This window comes from Tachysurus vachellii, chromosome 15 (genome assembly GCF_030014155.1).
Source record: "Tachysurus vachellii isolate PV-2020 chromosome 15, HZAU_Pvac_v1, whole genome shotgun sequence".
NCBI lineage: Eukaryota > Metazoa > Chordata > Actinopteri > Siluriformes > Bagridae > Tachysurus > Tachysurus vachellii.
Window position 1 is genome coordinate 14503389 of NC_083474.1, and position 10467 is coordinate 14513855.

Consider the following 10467-nt stretch of genomic DNA (forward strand, 5'->3'; position numbering starts at 1 on the left):
GGAGACTTTCAGAAGCTCACCATTTGTTAAATTTCCTGGTAATGAATTCTGAATTCTTTTATGAATATGTGAGATTATATTTATGTTGATTGGGCCTAAGGTCACACTGTGTGTGTATGTGTTTGTGTGTGTGTGTGTATGGTGTGTGTGTGTTTGGGTGTATTCAGGAGTATTTGAGCCCTGTGATGGGTTGGCACCCCATCCAGGGTGTCCCCTGCCTTGTGCCCCATTGACTTCAAGTAGGTTTCAATAGGACGCACCATAGTGATACAATGACTAACTAATGCTGGAGTTACAAGTATCTAAATATGATATGTACCATCATATTTATTTATTGGAAATTAGAGCTTTTAATTCTTATATGTTCCACGTAAGGGGGCATGGTGGCTTAGTGGTTAGCACGTTCGCCTCACACCTCCAGGGTCGGGGTTCGATTCCCGCCTCCACCTTGTGTGTGTGGAGTTTGCATGTTCTCCCCGTGCCTCGGGGGTTTCCTCCGGGTACTCCGGTTTCCTCCCCCAGTCCAAAGACATGCAGGTAGGTTGATTGGCATCTCTGGAGAAATTGTCTGTAGTGTGTGATTGCGTGAGTGAATGAAAGTGTGTGTGTGTGTGCCCTGCGATGGGTTGGCACTCCGTCCAGGGTGTATCCTGCCTTGATGCCCGATGACGCCTGAGATAGCGGTAGAAGATGAATGAATGAATGTTCCACCTACAGAAACCAAATCTGATACACTGTGTTTTACTGAAGCAAGTCCACTTGCTTCAGTAAAATGTATAGATTCTTTATCACTTATACCTATTTAAGATTTATTCAGTGAAGGTATAGAAAAATAAAATAACTAAATTACATATTCGATTCCAGATGTGTTGTTTAGAAACATTTAACATCTCAAATGTCTCTCACTGAAAGCCAACTGTGTCCTGACTAATTTGACATTAAATTTGTGGTCAATATTGTCAATTTACCAAGAGTGCCAAGAGTGACGATGTCTGACGTTTCCATGATGGTGTACAACATTTACAGCTCTGACTGTGAATTATTGTTACAGGCTTGCAAAAAAAAAATTTATTTCCCATAATAAAAATTACACAATGCAGTTTTCAATTATGAAATTAATCAGTTGGAACAGATTGTATGTATGCTTGCAAAACCAGGTAGATAATGCAAGGTAAAGAAGAACAGTTGGCAACATAGTCGTAAAAATGGAACATAAAAAAACAGTAGAACATAAAGAGTCAAGAGCACACCCGTGACACACACTTCAGACACACCATCAATGCTTTCTTTTTTTTAAATAATAGGCCTGAGTGATGACACTTCCGTGATCACTATTATTAATAATAATAGCAACAATGCACAAACACATAAAAGCTGTAGTCATCTTCTGGCACAGAAAAGGAGAGGAAAAGGAAAGATTAAGGGGAGGAGAGGACATTAGCAGCCCTTTGAAGGTAAGAGCGGAGTGAGTGGGCAATTTGTGTGGAAAGAGGGTTGGGGGGGTTTCTGCTTCGGGTCCAAACACGCAGGCTGAGCATGCAGCCCAGGTGGGCTACACCTGGGGCACAATGACATCATTAGTGTGGAGAGAGGATATCAGTGGTGGAGTGAGCCACATGTCTCTCTCTCTCTGTCTCTCTGTCTCTCTGTCTCTCTCTCTCTCTCTCTCTCTCTCTCTCTCTCTCTCTCTCACACGTACACACACTGAGAACATGCTGGAGCCATTACATACTTTCAGAAAGTATAGTAAGATGTGTGTGTGTGTGTGTGTGTGTGTGTGTGTGAAATGTCCCACAAAGTATCTGACAAAGAGGCACGTAGTGTTGAGATAATCTGGAGTGGTCTGTTTAGTGTAGCAAAAGCCTGATTACGCAAGCAGCACCGTTAAGATAAACCAACAGCCCACACTTGCAAAGCTCTGCAAAACTGCATACACATGATTTCCTTTAAGAAATATATTATTGGATGTTGCATTATACTAAAAATACTTCATGGGAATGACATGCTATAATATCACCACACAAATCATATCAAGGGAAAATATCTTGAATTTTGTTTCATTTGTTATAATTTATTACAAGATTATTAAACCAGCTTTCTCACATTTCTTCCTAAATGCAAGTCTGAACTTGAAATTGTTTTATCTTGCATCTTACTAGAAATAAATGCTTGAAACATGCAAAAATGTTTAATCAATAGAGAAGCCATATTCACTCTGCAATTGTGAAATACTTCAGTGTCGAATGTACCAGCGTGAACAGAAGCATCAAACTTCACCCTCTTTGATAACATCTGACAGAGGTGTCAACAAATCATCAGTCTGCAAGTACAAGCACGTTTATGTCTTTTAGCTTCACATATCATGCATGTCTCAAACATTATACATGTCAAATCCTAAATAGAATCCAGATATATATTACTAAAGTAGATTAAGTGGGGTTTTTTTTCCATTTTAGGAATATTTTCCACCATCCTCTCTTCCACCTCTCTGTTCATTTCTATCAATTACGTGTACATAAATTCCATCAAAATGAAATTAGACTACACATTTTTTTCTAATTTTGCTGTGTGATAAAACCAATCATAATGATAAAAAGCCATCACAGATCAGCATAAAATATCATGAGACATGTGTCTCTGCATTCCTGCTCTCTGATATTTGTTGATATGACATTTGGTCTGTTAAGAACTAATAAAGAGGAATAATAATTATATGCATATGGAACTTTTATCGCTGAAATTTTAAACAGAAACTGTAGATAGTTCAGATACTGTTTAGTATAGTGCCAAAATATTATAAATATATCTTAGATGATATATTTTGTAGCACATATCATTTTATGTTCTATAATAGCATATTTAATTCATTTATTTTATAATCTATTTAAATTGGATAACGCAGGCATGCTGTTACAACAGTGAGGTGGTATCATGTGGAGAAAAATTCCTCTTATACTACAGATAATTACCAATAATTACATTTCCAGTAATTAGCGAATGATACATACATTTTGACCTTTCCCTTAATGCTGTGGAACAACCATGAAAAATTCAACTCAATTAATTGAATTCAATTTTATTTAAATAGCACTTACAACAGTAGAAAAAAAGCAGCTTTACAGAAGTATAGAAATTCAGAATAAAAATTTAAAAAATCATTTATATTTATCCCTAATGGGCACACCTGAGGCAACAATGGCAAGGAAAAACTCCCTGAGAAGATATGAGGAGGAAACATTGAGAGGAACCAGAAACAAAAGGGAACCCAGCTTCATCTAGGTGACAGCAGAGAGGGTGATTATAAATAATTTAGCTTCTATAACACATAATATAGTTAAGTAGAATTGTGTCACCAGGTAAAGAGAGAAAAAAGGAGGAGAGAGAGAAGAAAAAAGAGCTTGTTTTCATTGTCAGCCTCTCTTTTCTCTCTCTATCTGAAAGTTAATAAGAAAAGAAATGCAGTTGATTTTGTTATAGAGAAGATATAAAGTGATGTGATGATGAAGTGTAGGAGCTAGAATTCTCACTAAAAGTGCTTTTAGTTGGTTTCGTATTTATTAAAAATAAACAAACTCCAGTATAGACCTGTGTATTAATAGTACACTACATCTCACAGAAGTCCCCAATGTGGACACATGACTTACATATACAGTATATACAGGGTGTATATATATAGGTGTATACCTTAATCCTTGTTAAGTCTAGTTTGCTGGACTTGAGATGATTGTATTCCTTGTGTATCATTTTGTCTTGATAGTGTTGCATTTCAGAATGGTACATGGTATTTATTTTCAGTTTGGGAATTTTTAAACCAGTTTTGCACTTTTATTAAAATGTCTTTCTCAGAATAACAATTAAAAATCAGTCTTTCCAAAAATAATTTAGCAAATTGAAGTCCAAGTCGAGTCACGTTTATATCTGAAGTCTTTCAATAAGTCCTCACTAGTGTTATCTCATAATCTAACTATGAGGTCAACTGTTTCTACACGTGCTGCCTCAAGCAGGAACTTGTCTCATACACACACACTCGCACACACACACACACACACACACACACACACACACACACACACACACACACACACACACACAGACAACCACCTGATTAAGCAAACTCAATTCCTCACAATAACACACCTGCACAAACACACTAAAATACTGCTATCACACATGTCACACGTACACAATGTTCTGTTTAATGTACTTTTTAGCCATCTAGAGGAGGCTTTTTTTTTGGATAGAGGAAACCAGGGTCAGAGCACTGAGTTTACATCTTACGGTGACTCTGAAGCATTTTATATTAAGGGCTTGCGCTACACACACAATTAATCCTTCTTCCAATCAATCATTGAGCCATCAGTGTGCAAATGTTATGTATGCTGAATAAAAGGGTGAGTGTTAGAAATTTTGAAAGTGTACTTTAAAAAGCAGTAACTGGAAAAAAAAAACAGAACAAATTATGTTTAGTTAGACAGCTTATCTACAGAGGAAAATAATTACGAGGAAACAGATTCATGAAAAAAGAACAAAAAGAATAATGAAAAAGTGGATGACTGAGAAAAGGTTATTTGGATTAAGAAAATGCATAATTTGCACAAGATGCTACCCCTAACAGGTATAGCTGCTGCCTCACAGCTCTATATTCCCCTGTTTACCCCGTTTCCATGTGGATCTCCTTTGTGTTCTTCAGTTTCCTTCAACCTCCTAAAAAATGGCTGCAGTCTGATTAGTGACTCTAGATTGCACCTAGTTGTGAATGAGGGCTTGTAAGTGTGTGAAGTGCGCCGTAATGGACCGGCATACCATCCAAGGATGTATTCCTGAACATCCTCCAGATCAACTGACTTCAGGATCTTCAGGATAGACCTGGTAATGAAGATGAATGAATGAATGAATGAATGAATGAATGAATGAATCATAAAAATGGAAATAAATTCCCTAAAAGCAAGGGCTTGTTCACAGATTTACTGACTGACAGGTGCGATACACAGACAGAAAAAGAAAGAGTTGTGAGTGCATGTTTTTTTTTGTGTTAACTTCTATAAGGATAAATGTCAGATGGAAAAATAACAAACGTGTATTCTTGCTTAGGGATTGTCACACTTTTTTACATTTATTTTACAGAACAGGTATGGAGAGAGAGCTAGAGCTTAATTTTACCATCATTTCAAGACAATGCCATGTTTACTTAATTTAAATGGAGCAAAATTCTTGCTGACACAAAATGTGCAAAGACATTTCTGTGATAAGTGATAAGTAAATCATATAACTCCGACAGTCAGATCCGCTGAAGACAGTGTTGAGAGATCTATGACATTACCATCTCTGTATAAAGTGCACTGTAGCACCTTTAGATTTAAAGGAATTGGAAGCATGTGATGTCCTGACATGAATACACTGACAGCTCTAACCTGCAGATGGAGAAATGTAGTGTATGTTATTGCATACGCTTGCAACATGATCTCTGCCTTGCACAAACTCCTTACATTCTACACATGACGTCAGTCCTGGATTCCTCGACAAGTCGCATCCAGTCATTCAGTCAATACCAGCTTGTCGGGAGGATATCAGAAGATGATGGATGGTTTTAATTGAGATTTTTGGATTAAACCATGAGTTTCACAACAGCAATTAGTCAACAGGTCAGCTGTCTTTGGAAGCAATAAATATTGTTTGTGGTCAGTAATATGCTAAGAAAACAGTGCAGGTGTGTGCCCTGAAGCTTGCGTTTGACATTTGTTCTCTAAGAGAACATGTTTTGGAAGCAGCTCTTTCTCAGTTGCTATGCAACACAACCACCACTCATACAGCATGTTATGAAATTATTATTCAAAATGCAGTAGCACACTATGGTGTGTGCTTAGCTTCACTCTGTATAGAAAATAAATAATTAGTGGGCTCCAAATGTCTGAGGCTACACTGAAAATCCGGGATTAATAAAATTTCGGAAATTTTAAAACAAAGAAGGCAATATCTTTAATATTCAGTATTCAAGATTTTGAACTAATTCCAGTCTACTCTTAAGCTTTAACAAATTTGCAATTTTGAACTCATCGATAAAGCATATGTTCAGATGACACTTTTATACACATCTGTGCAGTCAAGTGTGCTTGTAAAACAAAAGACGGATATAAAGAATAATTAGAATATAGTCAGTTTGTGAGTCCATCGTCTTTGGACTTAGAGAGGAAACCTGACAACCCAAAGGAAACCCCTGAAGCACAAGGAGAACATGCAAATTCCAAGCAGGGATCAAACCCCCAAGCTAAGAGGTGCCATATAGTGGTCTTAAAATCCACAGCTCTAAAGTATTCTGGTATTAAATGTGGGTCTTAAATATTTACATTTTTTTAAAGGTGTCAAATGAAGAGATCTAAATCTACAGCCGTATTTCTGTAAAGTTGCTTTGTGACGATGTTTACTGTTAAAAGTGCTACGCAAATAAAATTGAATTAAACTTTTGGCTTTGTTAACTTAGCATAAACAGTGTTTAAGAGATATATAATGTCAGCAGGGTTGTGTTCCTGCAGCAGATCCTCTTCCTTTCCTTTCACAATCTTTCATGCACTGCTGAGATCTAAAAGCTTTTTTGGCAGGACGTCTGATTGAAGTAAACACAACACAAAGGTGACTGAAGTGTATCGCTGTTGTTTCTCGCACTTTTTATGTTATAGCTCTCTTCAAAGTAAAACACTCATGGTCATTTGTGAGATCTCTATTTCCGCTCTTGCTCTCAGTGACATGCTTGCTCTTCACTTTGCAGTTCTATTCAGTTGGCTCATGTAAGCAAGCAACTGTGACTCAAAGTTGTGTTGCCAAAGCAGCGAGAACATCTTTCCAGAACCTGTGCTTTGTTTTGGCCCTCTGACCCGAACAACCCTTTTCCCTGAGGGCAGTGGAGCATGGTGTGAGGAACGGAAAGCAGATTTGTGAGTGTGTTTGTGTTTGTGTGTCTTTAGGGGAGGGCCTGAGCGGAGGTTGGAGGAGTCATGCAGTTTCCAGCCAATAAGTCATCACTGGGACAAAAAAGCCTGCAGAAGATCAGATAGCGATGAATGATTGTAAGGAGGTGAAAGCATTCTTTCCAGCAGTGGACGTGGCTTGGCCTGTCCCATACCCACTGATCTACTGACCACTCAGCCCAATATCATATAGATTCTGTGTTTCCATTTCCTCTCTCTCTCTCTCTCTCTCTCTCTCTCTCTCTCTCTCTCTCACTCTCGCTCTCTCTCTTTCTCTCTCTCTCACACACACACACAAACACACACACACACACACACACACACACACACACACATTTTCTCACGTTTGCAGATTTAGGGTTTTAGCACATAGTTCAAGCTCACCTCATGTTTACAATATATACAACATTTTTTTATATTGGATTATCGAAAACAATAAAATCTAATAGTAATCACCTTGAAGCTGATTATTTTTCAGTAACAACATGCCCTGAATTAGTTCTATTTCTCTTTAAATAACTGTAAAACAGGTACTAAGCTCCTATTGTTTATATTATAGTCTCACCATAATCTATGTAACCATCTAAGAAATTCTTGCTATGTTACCAAATAGCAGAAAATGCAAACTTCTCTCTTCTGAAAATTGTCTTGTGGTGGAAATCCATATTGACTGTTACTAAGCACTAACACAGGAGACTCCTTCCATGAATGTTGTCTAAACAGCTGTTTACAGAATGTTTCACCATATCAACAATACTGCACAATTTCCCTTGTTTTATTTTAATCTAATTATCATTAGAATTAAATTACATTAACATCGAACATCGAGTCCCTGTGAATGAGAGCTTTTCTTCTGAGATCTTAGATGTATCATCAGTATCAGTACGTTCAGTAAAGAGTACTTAACTGAATATTAATTTGTTTTCGCACTGAATGTTAACTGTCCTTGTTGTTTTTTTTTCTAAATCCATTACCTATAAGTAAAATAATATATGTATATATATTTATATAATGTACATATATATAAAGATGGGCTTGTTGGTTTTGGTTTACTTTTAACAAACCTAAATATTGTGTTGCTTACTCGGTACCTTCAGTATCTGTCCTCAAGTATCAATAGTGTAGTTTTTGCCATATCACAAAGCCCTTAACACATTAACACACAAATAAAAGTGATGTTCAGAAATGCTTTTCACTTACAGTAGATATATCCCTGTTTGTATATTTAATCTGTGTGGTTCATCATTTGTAATGATACATCGTTGAATATAATTATTTAATTGAATAATTATATCTGGAATAATCTTTCTTTAAAATTAGCTATTCTTCATAATAGCTAATTGGTTAAAGTGTGCCATTCAAGATCAACATTCAATTGCAGTGTCTACAGAGGTGCATTATTAGACATACATATATAAATATATTTATTAATATTTCTATATTTTATTTGAACTAGCTCCATTTCTATTTATTACACATGTTTCTAACTGCTAATATCACTAGTTTTCTAGCCACTATACTGGTCTCTGTCTCCTTTTTCTTGTAGCCTTTTAGCATTTTCTGTGTAATATAGCCTTACGATGGACTGGTGTCACACCCGGTGTTCCTAGATTTGAGCTGTACACACTGTGGAAATGTGTATAATGAATAATGTAATACAATGCCTTATTAGACACTTTCTCTGACAAAAAGTTTAACAGCATGATCTTTTCACATTTGAAATACAGTAGGTTATTAAATACAGTAAGGTTTATAAGGAGCCATGATCTCTGGCTTCATTTATAAAAGAACATACCAGTTTATCTTTGACATCAACTACAATCAGTAGTCCTTTTCTAAAATATCCTCTACAATAGCTCTATAGTCTATGTCCAGTCATTACTCTGAGAACAATTTTTTTCATAATAGTGCTTTAAAAGTGAAATAGAGACACCATTGAGAGTAGTTCCCCTGCACACTCTTGCATACCCGTGAAAGTCAAGTTTTCCATTGAACAGTGTGAATGGCAGTGATGTGAGAACGAATTGGCCTTTTCCCCCTTTTCCCCCCACAGGCTACAGAAAGCAGTAAAAGAGAGTGACACAAAGCAAAAAGCATTTTATTTCCCAGCAGACCTTTCACTGGCCACACACTCTGCCCCAGAAAGCCCCTCATTCAGCCAATGGTCTTCCAGACCATTTCTTTCATTCAGAGACCTGATGCAGATTCGCCTTTGTGTCAGGCTTCTGTGAATTGCTGGCCTGAGGTTAGACTGAAATGCCAGCATAAAACGAGACTGAAAGCAATGAATAAAGCTGAGAGAGAGAGAGAGAGAGAGAGAGAGAGAGAGAGAGAGAGAGAGGCTTAAATTTGTTACACAACAGTTCACCTTATTTCTTTTAAGCATACCAAACATCTCTTAATGCACCAATAATAATGCACCAGTGGCCAGAACGTCATAAGCCCGGTTTATTCTTTATCAGAATTATTTCTGAGAACTGCCTGAAAGTCTGGATAATTGCAATGGGAGGTGTTTAGCTCTTAGCAGGATGTCCATCAAATAAAAAGGGTGGGGCAGTAAACAGCAAGTAGGAATAGGTGAAAGTGTGCTAAATGAAATGGCAGCCTTTGCAGAAATAAAAGAGAAAGATAATATCGATTCACAAAACCGCAAATCCACAGCAGTGTTGGGCAAGATTACATTTCTCACTTTCAGAAGGTTTTTAATATTTGGTTTATAAAGCATTAATCTATATAAAGCAATTAATCTATTCTGTATAGTCTCAGCTGCTACACTCTCAAATAACTTGAAATGAATGTTAAATCAGGATTACTTCCTTTTCAGTTTTATCCCATTCTTGTTTCTTTATAAGAAAAAGATCTTTTTGTTTTAAAATTGTTCACTCTTGACAGGCTGTGCCAGTCTCCTTGTAGAAAGGCTGAACAAACACAAAAGATTAGCCTTATCTCTCAAAGAAGTTGTGAGTCTCAGTGAGGTTTGCAACCATGAATGATGACTGTGCATTAGACCTGCACTTTTTTTTTCCAAAATATTTTGACAAGCAGACTTATTCCACATGCTGTAGGCCAGTTGCCGGACCTGGTTGCTCCTATGAGATGGCAGGGTCACCAAAAACCTACTCCGTTTGGAGCTATAGTTACTTCTTTCTTTTACACTGATGGGAAATGCATACAGGATGGATACAAATATATGCTGCACTAGCAGAAAACTGAGTCATATAAACATTTCTTTTTCTGAAAGCTACTTTTCTGTTGAGTCAGTCTGTGTTAAGTCTGTTGAGAAGGAAGCCGAACACAGCCTACAGACCAAGGAGACTGTTTTGTGAAGCGTTAATCTGAGGTATAATGTTTCAAAGACTTAAAATGTAGTCTGCTGGCCTTTTATATTATTTGATATGTTGGTCAAACCAGAAAGACCTCTTTAACCCATTCTTCTTTGATTGCTGACAGGTTGTGCCAGTCTCGTTTAAGAAAGACTTAACAAGCACAACACAGATTAGTCATA